Raw genomic sequence first — 19,414 nt, forward strand, 5'->3', positions numbered from 1 at the left:
ATTAGATCATACCTTTACTCTGGCTATTCATATTTTGTAGAGAGCTTCCTCTTCATTTGGCTAAAAGAACCAACGGTACTGTCCATAACATACGCGTAAATAACCTGGCTCCAACATTTATACGACTTGAAGCCCACGTAATATTCAAGGGCAGTCTTCTTCACCTTATGCAAGTTGCTCCCAGGGATCCTTCGGAAATCATGGTGTTCATTGTGACATCCTAAGCTATGAGGGGACCATAGTAAGGATATGTCTCTTGGTCAAGCTTGAATACGTAATGCTCAGAGATGAAATGGTAGGCCATTGCCACATTACGCTCATTCCACCCCCAACAAATGATGAAAGTATCAAATACGTGTGTCGTGACGTGCGGGTCCGGGAACCCGTCCGCCAGACGCGGGGCGAAAATTAAAGTCGCAAAAGTGTGGGAGTCGCCACCAATCTTTTTTATCTAGGTGTGATTGGCCACCTATTAACTCGATTCTTAATCGACGAAGCCCTAAATTAATTTTAGGTCCGTCGAAAGAACGAGAATTGGTCCACGTTTTTTAGAGATGGGTTCGGGAGTGCGGTTACGCACGGAGAAGGATTGGCACCTCCGTGACGCCCGTTCTACGAACGGTACCATTTAATCTTAAGTTATCTTGATATAGCATTTTCTTAGTTTAATCCCTATTTTATTAATTAAATTTTTTATTGAATTGTCAGACTGAGTTATTCACTTGGTATTACGTATGCATATGATGCAAGCGTAGAATGATGTCGTGACTTGTTTATTTTAAATGATGGAGTCGGTAATCTTTTATTGGAAAACTATTCGAAGACTATCCCAACGCTTTGGTGAAGTCTCGAAATTCTCCTCACCTAGAGATATCCCCGGAAGAACTCGTCTCTACGAGCTCCTCGGGGAAATCCCATCATCGGGATTCCCGCGCCATTTGCAAAATATGAGTGGCATGCAATGACAGTGTAAAATGATGGTATCTATATGCACGCGTTTATTGATTGTTTTAAAAAATTTTGGTTATTTATTTATTATTTTTATATATACTTTATTTTTTGGTTATTTAAAATCCATGTTTGTTGTTGGTCAATTTTTTTTTTACTTGATTACAAAGCTTGTCTAATAAATAATTAATTAATTTTTAAACGATTGGATTAATTTTATTTAGTAATATTTATTTAAATTAACGAAATCTTTCTACATATAATATTTTCTAATAATGACTATTTGACTTAATGGGTTTTGGAGTTTAGAGTTCGGATTTATCCCGACGCTTCGGTGAAAATTCGCCTCGAACTTCGTACCCGAAAAACATCCACCCGAAAGAGGCAACTCTTTGCCCCTTTTTGGTGGTAATACTCAAATATTTATTATATTATTTATTACATTTATTTATTTATTTTTCATTTTATTATCATTATTTTTTTTATTTTATTTTATATATTTTTTTATTTTTATTTTTTTATATTTTTTCATTTTTTATCTAAAAATATAATATAATATATATGTATATTGAATTATTATTATTATTATTTATTTTATTTTATTTTTATTTTTATTTTTTAATATTAAATATAAATATTTGTTCCTAAAAAAAATGATAAATGCATTTAAATTAAAATGGGCTAGACCCAAGTAAAAAAAAGTTATACCTTGTTGGGCTGCAATCGGCCCAACCCGGCGGTCCGTGGGAGCCCAAATCCACTATTCCAGGCCTGCTTCTGGAAGCCCGCAAGGTGAGATTCAAAACGCACCGTTTTGATGCCTGCGAAGCCGCTCAAAACGACGCCGTTTGGCCGGGTCCTTTCAGCTTCTGCTTGCCTCTCCGAAACGACGCCGTTTTGCCCCCCTAAACCTAGGTATTTAACCCCCTTTTCTCTCTTTCTCTCCTCACTTTCAACCCTCACTTTCTCTCTCTAGCGGCGGCACCCTCCCTTCTCTCTCTAAAAATTTTTTCTTCTCTCTTCCGGCGCCGGCGTCCTCCCCTCTCCTCTCGGATTTCTCTCTCCTAACCGGCGAATCGCTTCGCCTTCCGTTGCCGGCGTCAAGCTCTTCTCTCTGCCGGCGGTTCCTTCTTTTTCTCTCTCTCGCTTTCTCTTCTCAGATCTCACCCCTCTTTCTTTTTTTTTTTCGTTGTTGTTTTCTTTTCTTTTTTTCCTTGTGGCTCACTGCTGTTTTTTGCTTTTTGCAGGGTTTTAAGGAGCCGGGTTGTCCAATTTTTTGGACAACCCGGTGAGGGGGGGTTCTGGCACCCCTGGGGTTGGTGGCCAGAACCCCCATCCCGCGTAGTGGGTGGGGGATGGGACGGCGACGGGATGGCTGGGCGTACGCCCAGCCATCCCGATTTTTTTTTTTTTTATTTTTTTTATATATATTTTTTTATTTATTGTTATTTTATTTATTTATTTAATTTAATTTAAATTTTTTATTTTATTTGAGTGTCTACAGTTGCCCCTCTTTGTACATTCTTGAGAATCAAGGATAGTGCAAAGACGTAGACACCACATTTGGCTTATCTCGAAGCCAGTTGGTTTAATCAAATTGATCTAGAATCGACTCATCTCAAAATAAGTTCGATTTCAAACAAAAATGAAATTTCTAGACTTGATCTGGGCTTGACCCATGTTAGAATAAATTTAATTAGAATTCTTAAACTTAATCTTAGCTCGTCCTATCTCACAACGAGTTCAATCTAAAAATTGAAATTCTTAGACTTAATCTAGGTTCGACCTATCTCGCAACAGGTTCGATCTAAAAATTAAAATTCCTAGACTTAATCTAGGCTCGACCTATCTCACAATAGGTTCGATTTAAAAATTGAAACTCCTAGACTTAATCTAAGCTTGACCTATCTCACAATAGGTTCAATTTGAAATTCCTAGACTTAATCTAGGCTCGACCTATCTCACAACAGGTTCGATTTAAACAAAATTAAAATTCCTAGACTTAATCTAGGCTCGAACTATCTCACAACAAGTTCAATCTAAAAATTGAAATTCCTAGACTTAATCTAGGTTCGACCTGTCTCACAACAGGTTCGATTTAAACAAAATTAAAATTCCTAGACTTAATCTAGGCTCGAACTATCTCACAACAAGTTCAATCTAAATATTGAAATTCCTAGACTTAATCTAGGTTCGACCTATCTCACAACAGGTTCGATTTAAACAAAATTAAAATTCCTAGACTTAATCTAGGCTCGAACTATCTCACAACAAGTTCAATCTAAAATTGAAATTCCTAGACTTAATCTAGGTTCGACCTATCTCACAACAGGTTCGATTCAATTCTTTAATGCTAACTTAATTGGAATAACATGAAATGAAAAGACTCAAATCCTTCCATTGAAGTCTTACAATCTCAACATTTTAAGTCGAGTGAATTTCGACCTTCAAAGCTTGGGACATGAATTAATTTTGACTCTTGTCGAGTGCATGGTTAGGCATGTATGCATGATTGACATGATAGAATGTTTTTCATGTTTATGATTAAGGTTCCAAGACCTTCCTCTTGCTTCATCCGGTTTTCACTGCAACTTTCGATCTTCTTTGCCTGTTTTCTTTTCTCCTGTAGAATTCAGGTAACTTCAAATTTTCCCTTAAGTACCCTCTCTCTTGACATCTGGCTTTGTCTTTGATTCAGGGCTCTGCCATTCCTTTTTTCATCATTAAGTCTTTTACTGAACAATGAGTGTAATTTCTTAGTTTATTTCTTTTACCGATCATCATTCATTTTCATGACAATCATTATGTGAATCATGGGATGGTAAATAACGAAAGAGTTGAAATAAAGAGACGAAGAAAAACTTCATATATGAGGAATCAAATAGTTCAAGGTAAACAGAATTTACAGGGCAGACATTAGATCTTTTAAATAATGAACACCCAGACCACTAAGAGAAAACAATCTGATATTCGACTTCAAGAATTGTCCTTGATTGATGCTTTGATCAAATCTGTAGGTTGCAGATTCCTTAGCTTCCCCTTCTTTGTGAAATTGTGGAGCTCCATCCATGGTGTATTTAGGCTGACATCCCCAAATTCCATTCTATCTTCCTGTTTTTCGGCCTCAAGCCGCCCTTTTTCGGGTTTTCGGCATGAGCCTCCTCCCTTAGGTACGAGCTGCCCTTTTCGGGTTTTCAGCACGAACCCCCTCCTTTAGGTACGAGCTGCCCTTTTCGAGTTTTCAGCACGAACCCCTTCCGTTTTTTTTTTTTTTTTTTTTTTTTTTTTTTTTTTTAAGCATAGTACTTCTTCACCGCATCCGCATTTATTGGATTAGGCAGATCTCCCCCATCCATGTTAGCCAAAATCAAAGCTCCTCCTGAAAAAGCCTTCTTTACCACGTATGGCCCTTCCCAATTCGGCATCCATTTTCCCCGAAAATCAGTTTGATTAGGGAGTATTCTCTTGAGAACCAACTCTCCTTCTCGGAACTGCCTGGGATGAACTTTTTTCTCGTATGCTCGCATCATCCTTCGTTGGTACATCTGACCATGACAAAGAGCCGTCAGCCTTTTCTCCTCAATCAGATTCAACTGTTCGTAGCGGGAGCGGACCCACTCAGCATCTTCCAATTCTGTTTCCATCAACACCCTCAATGATGGGATTTCTACTTCAACAGGTAGGACTGCTTCTGCACCGTATACTAATGAGTACGGAGTTGCCCCGGTGGAGGTACGCACAGAAGTTCGATATGCATGTAGGGCAAACGGAAGTTTCTCATGCCAGTCTTTATAAACTTCAGTCATCTTTTCGACAATCTTCTTGATGTTTTTGTTGGCTGCCTCTACCGCTCCGTTCATCTTCGGACGGTAAGTTGTCGAGTTATGATGCTTGATCTTGAATTTAGTGCAAACATCCTTCACCATCGCACCATTCAAATTGCTTGCATTATCCGTAATGATCCTTTCTGGAAGCCCATACCGACATATGATCTCCTTTTGGATGAACTTGCACACCACCTTTTGTGTCACATTGGCATAGGAAGCTGCTTCTACCCATTTCGTGAAATAATCAATGGCCACTAATATGAATCGATGTCCATTAGAGGCTTTTGGCGTAATAAGTCCAATCACGTCCATTCCCCACATTGAAAATGGCCAAGGTGCCGTGAAAACGTGCAATGGGGCTGGTGGAGCATGGATCCTATCAGCGTATACTTGACACTTGTGGCATTTTCGAGCAAAGTTTATGCAGTCTGATTCCAACGTCAACCAATAATAACCAGCTCTCATAATTTGTCTAGCCAACATATGTCCATTAGCATGAGCTCCACAAGTTCCTTCGTGGACTTCTTTCATTATTTTGTTGGCTTCCGCAACATCCACACATCTCAAGAGTACTTGATCTCGACTCTTTTTGTAGAGCACTTCTCCGCTAAGGAAGAAACCCATTGCTAACCTTCTAAGAGTCCGCTTGTCATTATCCGTGACATTCTCAGGGTATGTCTGGTGCTTGATGTATTGCATGATATCATGATACCACGGCTTACCATCAACCTCTTCTTCAACATTCAAGCAGTGTGCGGAGACTTCACGGACTTCTAAATCAAAAGGGCGTACATCGGCTGCCTCTTTTATTTTGAACATCGCTGCGAGGGTGGCCAAAGCATCAGCAATCTGATTCTCTTCTCGAGGCAAATGGTTGAAGCTGATTTCTTTGAATTGTTTGCTTAATTCTGTAACCAGCTTTTTATATGGAACTAGTTTAGGGTCTCTAGTTTCCCATTCACCTTTCATTTGACATATCACTAAAGCCGAATCTCCGTAAACATCTATCGCGTCAACCTTCATCTCAATTGCTGCTTGTAATCCCATTACCAACGCCTCATACTCCGCCATATTGTTGGTACAATTGAAATTCAATCTCGTCGTGGCTGGATAGTACTTTCCGTTTGGAGAAATCAACACTGCCCCAATTCCGTGCCCCAAAGCATTGGATGCTCCATCAAAATACACCTTCCATGGATTAAGTTCATTGGGACTAACCTCTTCTATATGCAAGACGGCCATCAAATCTTCATCTGGAAAATCGAAACTTACAGATTCATAATCCTCATTAGCTCGATCTGCAAGGAAATCGGCGATGGCGCTCCCTTTGATTGATTTTTGGGACACATACACAATGTCATACTCAGACAATAGCACTTGCCATCGAGCTATTCTTCCGGACAGGCAGGGTTTTTCAAAAATGTACTTGATGGGATCTAATTTCGCCACCAACCATGTTGTGTGATACAACATATACTGCCGGAGCCTCTGAGCGGTCCATGCTAGTGCACAACACATCTTTTCGAGCGCAGAATATTTGGACTCATACTCCATGAATTTCTTGCTCAAGTAATATACGGCTCGTTCTTTCTTCCCAGTTTCATCATGTTGTCCCAATACACATCCCATAGAATTCCTGTTCACAGTCAAATACAGAATGAGAGGTTTTTCAACCGTCGGTGGCATCAACACCGGTGGATTTGTGAGATATTCTTTGATTTTATCAAAGGCTATTTGACATTCTTCATTCCATTCTCCTGGGTCTTGTTTCCGAAGCAGCTTGAAGATTGGATCACATTTGCAGGTGAGCTGGGATATAAATCGAGCAATGTAATTCAGCCTCCCTAAAAATCCTCTCACTTCTTTTTGCGTTTTGGGAGGTGGTAGCTCTTGAATAGCTCGTATTTTATCCGGGTCCACTTCAATTCCTTTTTCACTGACTATGAACCCCAACAATTTCCCAGAGGTTACACCGAAAGTGCATTTTGCAGGATTCAACTTGAGCTGGAACTTCCGCAATCTCTCGAACAGTTTCTTGAGATTGACAGTATGATCCCTTTCTGTATGAGATTTTGCAATCATGTCATCCACGTATACCTCTATCTCTTTATGCATCATATCGTGGAACAAAGCTACCATTGCCCTTTGGTAAGTGGCGCCTGCATTCTTCAATCCAAATGGCATTACTTTGTAACAAAATGTTCCCCACATGGTCACGAACGTTGTTTTTTCCATATCTTCGGGTGCCATCTTAATCTGATTGTAACCAGAAAAGCCATCCATGAAAGAGAACAAAGCATGTTTTGCCGTGTTGTCCACAAGAGTATCAATATGTGGCAAAGGGAAGCTATCCTTCGGACTCGCTCTGTTCAAATCCCTATAGTCGACGCACATTCGAACTTTTCCATCCTTCTTAGGAACTGGAACTATATTAGCTACCCATTCAGGGTACTTAGCCACCTCCAAAAATCCAGCATCGAATTGCCTTTTTACTTCCTCTTTAATCTTCAGCAACATCTCTGGCTTCATCCTTCTCAACTTCTGCTTAATAGGCTTGCAATCTGGTTCCAAAGGTAACTTGTGAACAACCATGTCAGTATTAAGACCTGGCATGTCCTGATATGACCAAGCAAATACGTCCACATATTCATGGAGCAATTCTTCCAGCTTTTGCCGTTCATCGGATGACAGCGAGGTGCCAATCTTAACCTCTTTCTTCTCTTCTCCACTTCCGAGGTCAATCATTTCCGTGAGTTCCTGATGAGGTAAAATCTCCTTTTCTTCCTGTTCCAACATTCTCGACAAATCAGGGGGTAAGCTGTAGTCATCCACCTCCTCTTCATTTTTCAATTCATCAATGTTCGGAATTATCTCAAAATCGATATTCAAATCGTTGTCTAGATTGTCTTCGTGTTCATTATTTAAAGACCTGCAAACAGGTAAAGTTGGACGGGTGTATGGGCAAGTATTTATTGGCTAAAAGAATAGATGAAAGGAAATATGCAAAAAGATTGATGAATTATGAAACACATTATGCATTGTCATTTATTCAAATGATGAAGGTAACAGAAAGCCCTACTTAAACAGGAAATTAATCTTAACACCCTTGGGCATAGGCATTTAGATAAATTGTTCATTACATTTTGGAAGACTTAAAGATGATGGGCAGTTCCGTGGCTGTCCAATTGCTTAGCTCCTCTCCTGGCAGTACTGGATACACCATAGGGATCTTCCCATCAGGTTCTTCATCTCTGATCATATGGATTGATAGCTCATCAAATATCCGTAGAACCTGATTGACCTTTGGTGGTGCTTCGGGATGAATGAAACCTGCAGAGCGAAAAGTCTCGTATAGGTGTGGGATTGTCCGTTCCCCGAATTCTTCTTCCTTTCCTTCAAGTTGAGCCATCCTTTTAATCTTCTTCTGAGCTGTCAGTTTCCTTTTCTCTTCTTTGGTAGGCTTGTACCCCAAACCAAACCTTTCTTCGTTCTTCATTGGAGTCAGAGGACGGTTAATTCCTTGTAAATTCTTTCCTAACCCCAAACCAGCACGGCATCCTTTACCCACAGTCTGCTTAACTCCCATTTTAGTGGCTACTGACAAACGAGAGGTCGGTATCACTTTCCTTTCCCCTATATAAGTAGCATTAACAAATTCAAATGATCTGAAAGAGCATTCTGGGACTTCTTCTGTCGCCTCTACATAGGGAGCAGATGATGGTTGAATAGCCAGTATGTCTTCCTCCGCACATACACTTATCAGTTGGCCTTTAGCTATGAATTTAACTTTTTGATGAAGGGAAGATGGTACGGCTCCAGCCATATGAATCCATGGACGCCCTAACAAGCAATTGTAGGACGGGGCGATGTCCATGACTTGAAATTGGACCTCAAAAATGCAAGGGCCAATTTTTATCGGTAGTTCAATGTCCCCTACCACCTCCCTTGTGGTCCCGTCGAAGGCTCTTACAACCATGCGGCTGGTTCTCATATACGACACATCTACTGGCAACTTGGTCAAAGTAGAGCGAGGCATGACATTTAAAGCTGAACCATTATCGACCAAGACCCTAGGTACGGCATGGTCCTTGCATTTGATGGTAATGTGCAGCGCTTTGTTACTTCCTCGACCCCCCGATGGTATTTCTTCATCATTAAAGGCAATGAAGTTTCCCACTGTAATGTTCCCCACGATGTGGTCTAACTTTTCCACTGATATATCTTGTGCCACATAAGCTTGGTTCAAGACTTTGAGCAGTGCGTTCCTGTGTGCTTCCGAATTCAACAGTAAAGACAACAACGAGATGCGAGCGGGCATCTTGGTTAATTGTTCTACCACGCTGTATTCACTGTGTTTGATAAACTTGAGAAATTCACCCGCTTCTTTCTCGGTGACAGGATTTTTGACCTCATTGTTCGGGGCAACTACGGATTCGTCAACTTGGTCCTTGGCAACGGGATCTGCTTTCTTTAGGCCTCCCTCTCCCTGTGATGGTTTCCCTTTTCCAACTCTTTCTGCTACCTCAGGGGAATAACATCGCCCGCTTCGCGTTATACCCCCCACACCAGTTAGGTCTTCAAAAGATGCTTGGGGGGCGGATGAAGCTGTGCCCAAAATATTGCACTCATAATTCCATGGGACAGCCTTATCGCTCTTGTAAGGGAATGGGCTGGGGACTTCGATGGTGATACCATTTCGGATCATAGTTGGGGACGTATCATTCATCGGGCTTCTGTTTTCTTCATAGAAGATGGTGAGAGGTTTAGGTTTGTTTGCCCCGAATGAACTTGATGCCACTTCAGCTGGGGTGTCTCCGTTTATGGTTCCGACCAAATTCTCTTCAGCTCCTTCATAAAACTCAATTACCGATGAGTCCATCAATTCTTGCAACTTACGGCGAAAGCCATCACAATTTTGAATGGAATGCCCAATTGCCCCCATATGAAATTTGCAAGAATAAGCGAGATCATGCCCCAATTCCTTTGTGTCGATGGGTTCTGGAGTGATGACATTTATTTTGGACAACGCCTCAAACACTTTATCCATCGGCGTTTGAATCTCATCAATACCCTTTTTCACCCTTCGAATCATCCCTTCATGTATGGCATTCACAGTCGGTCTTTCATGATTAGGTAACGGGTTCCCATCAACACTCGAGCTGTCTTTTTTGGTAAAATTTAAAAGCCCTGCCTTAATGAGCGCTTGGACCTTGTGTTTTAAAGCAGTGCAATTCTCGGTGGAGTGCCCTTGAATTCCAAAATGGTAATCACAATGCGCATTCGGATCATACCATTTCCGGAAAGGTGGTCTGAGTGGTTCTAAAGGGGTTCGAGCAAGGAGTCGATTTTCTATGAGTTGTGGCAGTAATGTGGTGTAAGGGATTGGAATAGGATCAAATTTTGGTCTTTCTGGGGTAGTTCTAGGTCCTCTTTGACCATGGTCAGGGTTATTGGTTGAAGCTATCGGCCTTGGTGGTGGAGTTTGTGGAAGAACATTGGTTTGAAATGTTGGTCGCGGGACGGGTTGGTACACATATGGGTTTTGTGTGACGTTGCCTATGTGCGGATAGAAGGGTTGGTATGGAGGGTACGGGTAATATGGGTTAAAGTTGTGGGCTTGTTGGCTGTCATGAGCGACTGCTTGCACATCCCCTTCTTTCTTCTTGGGCGTACTCCCTTTCTTTGAGTTGGCAACTTCATGCCCTTCAATTTTTCCGCTTTTGATAGCTCCTTCTATTATTTCTCCCGATAAGACCAAATCTGCAAAGTTTTTCGTGGCATTGCCGATCAAGCGCTCATAGAATGGAGCTCGGAGGGTATTTATGAACAAAACAGTCATCTCTTTATCAGTGAGAGGTGGCTGAACTTGCGCTGCTGTATCTCTCCACCTTTGGGCATATTCCTTGAAGTTCTCGCTTTGCTTCTTCTCCATAGTTTGTAATGACAAACGATCAGGGGCTAATTCAGCCACATGCTTGTATTGGGCTATGAAGGCTCTTGCTAAGTCTTTCCAAGTCTTAATACGGTTTCGATCTAGCTGTACGTACCACCGAGCAGCTGACCCAGTTAAGCTGTCTTGGAAAAAATGGATTAGTAATTTATCATCGTGAGACTGTGCCGCCATCTTCCGACAATACATAGTAATATGTGCCATGGGACATTTTGTTCCGTCGTATTTCTCAAATTCCGGAACCTTGAACTTGGCAGGGATCAATACATCCGGCACTAAGCATAGCTCGGTTGCGTCCATGGTACCAAACCTATCAACTCCCTCGATAGCACGAAGACGTTCTTCCAACAGATCATACTTTTTCTGGTCTTTTTCATTTTCCCCTGTTTGTGACGAGTCCTTTCTTAGTTTTTCTTGCTCCTTCGGATCGTCTAAATCTGGGACATTTATTGGTTCAGCAGGATTTATCCCAGAATATGGCCCAAATTGCCCCTGAATCGGTTGATGGCCTAGCGGGGGTGGTGCATTGTAATAGACTGGTGGGATCACTTGAGGGTGGACCCTTTGAGAGGTTTGAGCATGTGGTGGAGTGAACCCTAGGGGATAGGGTGGATCTTCCCTTTGGTTTCCACTGTCTTGTGCTGGTGGATTTTCTGACGGAGCTGGCTCTTCGATCGTTCTTTTTCCTTTACTAAGACTCATCATTAATTCCATCATCTTTGCTAACTGTTCTCTCATTTCTTCCTGAGCTCTTTCCATTCTGTCCATTCGCTCTCTTTGTTCTTCTTCCATGATCTTTGCTCGTTGCCGCGTATTATGAACACGTTGATCACTTGGCTTAGGTGGTCGAGCTATTTTGGAACCTTATTATTGATCATAAACATGAATTAGATGCGTATTTGATGCATGAATGAACCCATTATCTTTATTTTTAAATGAAAATATTTATTGCCATAAAATGATGATTTATGCATGTATGAATGATTATGTACTAAAAGTATTCATCACATGACACCCAACAACAAAAGTCATCCATTGCATAAGATATTTGTCTTAGATTACAACTCAAAGGCCATCTAGAAATATTCGCCAATCTTATTATAATGGCTATACACCTCATCTAAATACTTGATCAACTGTTGCTCTTGTTTTCCAACTGGAAAGATCTGGCTCCTTAATATGTCCGTTTTCCAAGCCATGCTTCTTGCCTTGTAAGCCACCTCCCTCATTTGCCAAACCAAGTAATCCATCTGGTTGTACTTCTCTGTATAAGCTTGTCTGTAAGATTCACCCCATTCTTGGATTCTGGTGCTCTGTTGCTTGAGGCGCTCATATTCCTGTTGGTAAGTCGTCATGACCCCTTCGAGCTCTTCATACTCCTGTCTTAGTAATTGGATGGACTCTTGTTGGAATCGCACTTGTCTTCTTAACCCATCATTGTGCGTTTGAAGTTCATTGCCTCGATTTTCTCTCACCTGTATTTCCCTTTGAAGTTCGCTGGTTGTGGCAGAAAACTTATCATTCAGGCCTTCATACTTCCCTTCCATTTTCCGGACTTTCTTTCTTTGCTCACTTACTTCTCTTTTCATTTTCTCACACTCTTTTTGGAGGTCTTCATACCGTTGCTTCCAACTGGCATTTTCAGCTTCGGACTTCTTTCGAGCCAACTCACTTTCGAGCAAAGCGTCTCGTGGTTCTGGATCAACTGGGCCACGTAGTGCATCTTCTTTCGGATATACCACGTCCTTAACTCGTTGGTCATGCCATATCTGATATCCGGTAGTCACTTCATCGGTGTACCTCCCTTGATCAACTCGGCTAGTTTTCTTCCAAGCTTGCGCAATTTCCTCGATCTTTTTCAGAAAACCCGGCTCTCCATAAGCAAACTCTAAAGTATTAAGTCGGTGTGTCATCGGTACAAACTGTTCTGACCCAAATTGTCTTCTCACCATAATTGGGGCGTAACTGATGGCTCCCCATGGTCCCATTAACGGTACCCAAGGTTCGTTTCCACATTTGTACAAGACCGGGTGATGCGGCATCCACGGAGCTCTCCATGTCACTTCCACACTCATGAGTTCCCGAAATCTAGAGATCCATTGCTCCTTAGTCCTATTTTCTGGCCATTCACTCTCACAAAATTCTCTGATAGGGGCGGTTTGCGGATGAAATGGCTTTCTGAACTTATCGACCTTGCATTCAAAGTGACTCACTATCCAGATGGAAAGAAGCTGTGCGCATCCCACAAATCGTCCCTCACCTTTCCTTCGACAGTAATTCAGTGATCTGAGAGTTTCCGCTAGAATAGAAGGCGAAGGATTGGCCTTGTTGACGACTTGCTCGAAGAAGTCTATAATTCCGACTTCTATATGTCCCAAAACTTTGGGGAAGATCACTAGCCCATAAATTGCCAAGGCCATCACAAGCTGTCCTTGCTCGGTGTCCCGTTGCTTCATGATATAACTACGTAGAAAACTCCACGGGATACATTCATTGTCCCCTTTTTTCTTTAGGTTCTGATCAACTTCCGCCGAAGTAATACCCATCATCTTGGCTAACTTTCGCCTGTGTCCGGTCTTCTGTCCTCTCCAATATATCTTGTCCGGATTATCAAGATCGATTTGCAGGAGAGCCGAGTATTCTTCGATCGTGGGGACCATATCCACCTTATTGAACACGAAGCATCTATATGACGGATCCCAAAATTGTACAATGGCCTTCAACAACTGTTCATCTACCTGGACCTTAAGGAGTCGAGCAATGTGACCATATTTCCTATCGAAATTTGCCCGAGTGGTAGCCCCCCATTTATCCCATATGTTGAGCAAATCGGTGAAGTCGTTCTGTTTGAGATCTGTCGTGACGTGCGGGTCCGGGAACCCGTCCGCCAAACGCGGGGCGAAAATTAAAATCGCAAGGTGTGGGAGTCGCCACCAATCTTTTTTATCTAGGTGTGATTGGTCACCTATTAACCTGGTTCTTAATCGACGAAGTCCTAAATTAATTTTAGATCCGTCGAAAGAACGAGAACTGGTCCACGTTTTTTTAAAGATGGGTTCGGGAGTGCGGTTACGCACGGAGAAGGATTAGCACCTCCGTGACGCCCGTTCTACGAACGGTACCATTTAATCTTAAGTTATCTTAATATTGCCTTTTCTTAGTTTAATCCCTCTTTTATTAATTAAATTTTTATTGAATTGTCAGACTGAGTTTTTCACTTGGTCTTACGTATGCATATGATGCAAGCGTAGAATGATGTCGTGACTTGTTTATTTTAAATGACGGAGTCTGTAATCTTTTATTGGAAAATTATTCGAAGACTATCCCAACGCTTTGGTGAAGTCTCGAAATTCTCCTCACCTAGAGATATCCCCGGAAGAACTCGTCTCTACGAGCTCCTCGGGGAAATCCCATCATCGGGATTCCCGCTCCATTTGCAAAATAAGAGTGGCATGCAATGACAGTATAAAATGATGGTATCTACATGCACGCGTTTATTGATTATTTAAAAATTTTGATTATTTGTTATTTATTATTATTATTATTTTTTTTTTAAATATATACTTTATTTTTTGGTTATTTAAATCCATGTTTGTTGTTGATCAATTTTTTTACTTGTTTACAAAGCTTATCTAAATAATTAATTAATTAACTTTTAAACGATTGGATTGTTTAGTAATATTTATTTAAATTAACAAAATTTTCCATATATATATATTTTTCTAACAATGATTATTAGGCTTAATGGGTTTTGGAGTTTAGAGTTCGGATTTATCCCGACGCTTCGGTGAAAATCCGTCCCTGACTTCGTACCCGAAAATATCCACCGGAAAGAGGCAACTCTTTGCCCCTTTTTGGTGGTAATACTCAAATATTTATTCCAATTATATTATTTATTATATTTATTTATTTGTTTTTCATTTTTATTATCATTATTATTTTTTATATTTTTATATTTTTATATTTTTTTTATTAAAAAAATGTAATATAATGTATATATATATTTGCATCATTAATTATTGTTATCATTATTTTATTTTATTATTTATTTTTATTATTATTTTTTTAGCCTCCAAATATATTTATAATATTAACATTTTTTATTATTTGTCATTGTTATTATTTATATTTTAATTTTTAATTTTATGAATTTTTATTTTTTGTTTTTTTTATTTTTAATATTAAGTATAAATATTTCTTTCCTAAAAAAAATGTATTTTTATTGAAATGGGCTAGACCCAACACCAAGAAGCCCAAACAAAACAAAACAGGAAAATGGGTTATACCTTGTTGGGCCGGAAGGATGGCCCAAGTGGTCTGGGCCGCGTTGGAAGTCTGCCTGGCCCGCTTCCTTGGTCCGCTTGGCCCTCTCCTAAACGCACCGTTTTGGGGCTCTGGGGACTCCCTCAAACGACGTCGTTTTGGGGTCGACCCTTTGGATTCTTCCCTCTGCCAAAACGACGCCGTTTTAGGCCTTGGACTCGGGTATATAAACCCCACTTTCGTCCTTTCCTCTCATTTTCAGCCTTTCAGTTTCTCTCTCTAGCGTTTCCTCTCCCTTCTCTCTAAAACTCTCCTTTCTTCTCTCTTCGCCGGCGCCGGCGTCCCCCCCCTTTTCCTCTCGGATTTCTCTCTCCTAGCCGGCGAATCGCTTCGCCTTCCGTTGCCGGCGTCAAGCTCTCTCCCTTCTTCTCTCCCCCGGCCGTTCCTTCCTTTTCTCTCTCTCTCTTTTCTCTTCTCAGATCTCAACCCTTTTTCCCCTTTTTCTTTTGTTGTTGCTTTTTGTTCTTTGATTGTTTGTGGCTAACTGCTGTGTTTGTTTTTTTTTGCAGGGTTTTAAAGAGCCGGGTTGTCCAATTTTTTGGACAACCCGGTGAGGGGGGGGGGTTCTGGCACCCCTGGGGTTGGTGGCCAGAACCCCCATCCCGCGTAGTGGGTGGGGGATGGGACGGCGACGGGATGGCTGGGCGTACGCCCAGCCATCCCGATTTTTTTTTGATTTTTTTGATTTTTTTATTTATTTTTTTTAATTTATTTATTATTTTTTTTAATTTATGTGTCTACAAGATCAAGGTGGACCCTATCAGGTAGTGATGAGAAATGATCCTTTGACAAGCAATCTCCTTCACTTTGTTGGGTATTCGCCATATGCTGAGTCACTTGATAAATTCCATCGTAAGTGGAGGATGGCCATGACGACTCCATGTATGCAATTGGATCTACTCTGTTAATGGTTGTCAGGTGACAAATACTTTTCCTATTATGATGCAAATATGCATATGACAAAAAATTCCAGTTAGCACTATAAACAAAAATTCTAAAAGATGAATGAAAGTAATTAATAGCCTGATACCTTTATTATTCGCGGAGAAGGATTTAGGACAAGGGGATTATGAAAATTCCTTCATGTGTATCTAGTCCAAAGGTATATTCTCACGGGTGAAGCTCTACCTAAGCAAAGGCAACTCTCGGTATTCTACATGCTGAGTTTGGGGTTGAAACTAAAGCTAAAGGTTCTCAAATCGCTCCTCACTGTCGTCCACATGGACTAGTAAGGCACCCCGGTCCTCACCCATTACAGGCTTCAAACGGACTAGGTTCGATTTGAGTGGGAGTCTTCACTAGCCCATGCGGAGGTTATCACCTCACGAGAGCGTAGCTACTTAACTCCCTCCTAATCAAGGATAAAGCCCGGGTGGAAGGCTTATGCATGAATGCAAGATGTGTAGTGTGTGAGAAGGAATATACCGACCTTGGACCAATAATTTCACATTCCCCTTATCCTAAATTTCCCGCAATTATTAAAATAGTGAAGTAATAATAGCAAAATAAATAAATGCATTAAACAAAAATATGCAAAATTGATGCTAGGGAAAACAACAAATTATTCAAGGCTAAAGATAACTTATGATTAATTAATGGCTTGACTCTCGAAGTCCCCAGCGGAGTCGCCATCTGTCGTGACATGCGGGTCCGGGAACCCGTCCGCCAGACGCGGGGCGAAAATTAAAGTCGCAAAAGTGTGGGAGTCGCCACCAATCTTTTTTATCTAGGTGTGATTGGCCACCTATTAACTCGATTCTTAATCGACGAAGCCCTAAATTAATTTTAGGTCCGTCGAAAGAACGAGAACTGGTCCACGTTTTTTAGAGATGGGTTCGGGAGTGCGGTTACGCACGGAGAAGGATTGGCACCTCCGTGACGCCCGTTCTACGAACGGTACCATTTAATCTTAAGTTATCTTGATATAGCCTTTTCTTAGTTTAATCCCTATTTTATTAATTAAATTTTTTATTGAATTGTCAGACTGAGTTATTCACTTGGTATTACGTATGCATATGATGCAAGCGTAGAATGATGTCGTGACTTGTTTATTTTAAATGATGGAGTCGGTAATCTTTTATTGGAAAATTATTCGAAGACTATCCCAACGCTTTGGTGAAGTCTCGAAATTCTCCTCACCTAGAGATATCCCCGGAAGAACTCGTCTCTACGAGCTCCTCGGGGAAATCCCATCATCGGGATTCCCGCGCCATTTGTAAAATATGAGTGGCATGCAATGACAGTGTAAAATGATGGTATCTATATGCACGCGTTTATTGATTGTTTTAAAAAATTTTGGTTATTTATTTATTATTTTTATATATACTTTATTTTTTGGTTATTTAAAATCCATGTTTGTTGTTGGTCAATTTTTTTTTTACTTGATTACAAAGCTTGTCTAATAAATAATTAATTAATTTTTAAACGATTGGATTAATTTTATTTAGTAATATTTATTTAAATTAACGAAATCTTTCTACATATAATATTTTCTAATAATGACTATTTGACTTAATGGGTTTTGGAGTTTAGAGTTCGGATTTATCCCGACGCTTCGGTGAAAATCCGCCTCGAACTTCGTACTCGAAAAACATCCACCCGAAAGAGGCAACTCTTTGCCCCTTTTTGGTGGTAATACTCAAATATTTATTATATTATTTATTACATTTATTTATTTATTTTTCATTTTATTATCATTATTTTTTTTTTTTATATATATTTTTTTTTTTTTATTTTTTTATATTTTTTCATTTTTTATCTAAAAATATAATATAATATATATGTATATTGAATTATTATTATTATTATTTATTTTATTTTATTTTTATTTTTATTTTTTAATATTAAATATAAATATTTGTTCCTAAAAAAAATGATAAATGCATTTAAATTAAAATGGGCTAGACCCAAGTAAAAAAAAGTTATACCTTGTTGGGCTGCAATCGGCCCAACCCGGCGGTCCGTGGGAGCCCAAATCCACTATTCCAGGCCTGCTTCTGGAAGCCCGCAAGGTGAGATTCAAAACGCACCGTTTTGATGCCTGCGAAGCCGCTCAAAACGACGCCGTTTGGCCGGGTCCTTTCAGCTTCTGCTTGCCTCTCCGAAACGACGCCGTTTTGCCCCCCTAAACCTAGGTATTTAACCCCCTTTTCTCTCTTTCTCTCCTCACTTTCAACCCTCACTTTCTCTCTCTAGCGGCGGCACCCTCCCTTCTCTCTCTAAAAATTTTTTCTTCTCTCTTCCGGCGCCGGCGTCCTCCCCTCTCCTCTCGGATTTCTCTCTCCTAACCGGCGAATCGCTTCGCCTTCCGTTGCCGGCGTCAAGCTCTTCTCTCTGCCGGCGGTTCCTTCTTTTTCTCTCTCTCGCTTTCTCTTCTCAGATCTCACCCCTCTTTCTTTTTTTTTTTCGTTGTTGTTTTCTTTTCTTTTTTTCCTTGTGGCTCACTGCTGTTTTTTGCTTTTTGCAGGGTTTTAAGGAGCCGGGTTGTCCAATTTTTTGGACAACCCGGTGAGGGGGGGTTCTGGCACCCCTGGGGTTGGTGGCCAGAACCCCCATCCCGCGTAGTGGGTGGGGGATGGGACGGCGACGGGATGGCTGGGCGTACGCCCAGCCATCTCGATTTTTTTTTTTTTTTATTTTTTTTATATATATTTTTTTATTTATTGTTATTTTATTTATTTATTTAATTTAATTTAATTTAATTTAAATTTTTTATTTTATTTGAGTGTCTACAACGTGAAAGGTTTCTAGCCCCAAAAAGTAAACTAAGGTTGCATTAAGTGCAATCTGAATAAATAAGTTGATGAACTCCCAATAATTAGGGCACTTTGGTTTGTGAAATAGAGGGCGGAGAGCGTAGAAAAAGAATTGGAAGATGACCCATATGGCTTTTGTTACAACAGTAGTCACAAGATGGGCTTCGGTGTTGCTTGGGACATCCATGTCCATGCCATCTAGCTCTTGGAAATGATGATGCTTAAGGTGATACTTCTAGAGAGTCACAGACATGGGCACACCAATAGAGAGGTTAGCAAAAATCCCAAGCCAACAGTTGTAGACAGGAGTGGAGAAGACAAGATTGTGGCTGAGCTCATGGATGGTAAGAAGAAGTTATGGTTGAGGAAAAAGCCAAAGAAGTGTTGGTGCAAATGGGGTTTAAATGAAATTTAAGCAATCGGCAAAATTGACTTCAAAGCGAGCCTTTCAATAGACGTTATCTTTAAAACTTATTTCGTCCCCACCGCTCAATATGCAAAGGGGAATAATGCGAATAGCTTTAGGGATACAATGAAACCAACGTCTAACTTCGTCTTACACTTTACAAGAGTAGATCACTAGATACACTCGAGGGTTTGCAAAGTTGTTT

At 40.5% G+C, this 19,414-nt stretch overlaps 1 pseudogene; it reads right to left on the reverse strand.

The window, feature by feature from the left end:
* Nucleotides 1-23: 23 nt before the first annotated feature.
* On the reverse strand, nt 24-19,181 carry LOC108662001 (sphingolipid delta(4)-desaturase DES1-like; annotated as a pseudogene).
* Nucleotides 19,182-19,414: the final 233 nt, after the last annotated feature.

Source organism: Theobroma cacao, chromosome 5 (genome assembly GCF_053813885.1).
Source record: "Theobroma cacao isolate CCN51 chromosome 5, ASM5381388v1, whole genome shotgun sequence".
In the NCBI taxonomy this organism is placed as follows: Eukaryota; Viridiplantae; Streptophyta; class Magnoliopsida; order Malvales; family Malvaceae; genus Theobroma; species Theobroma cacao.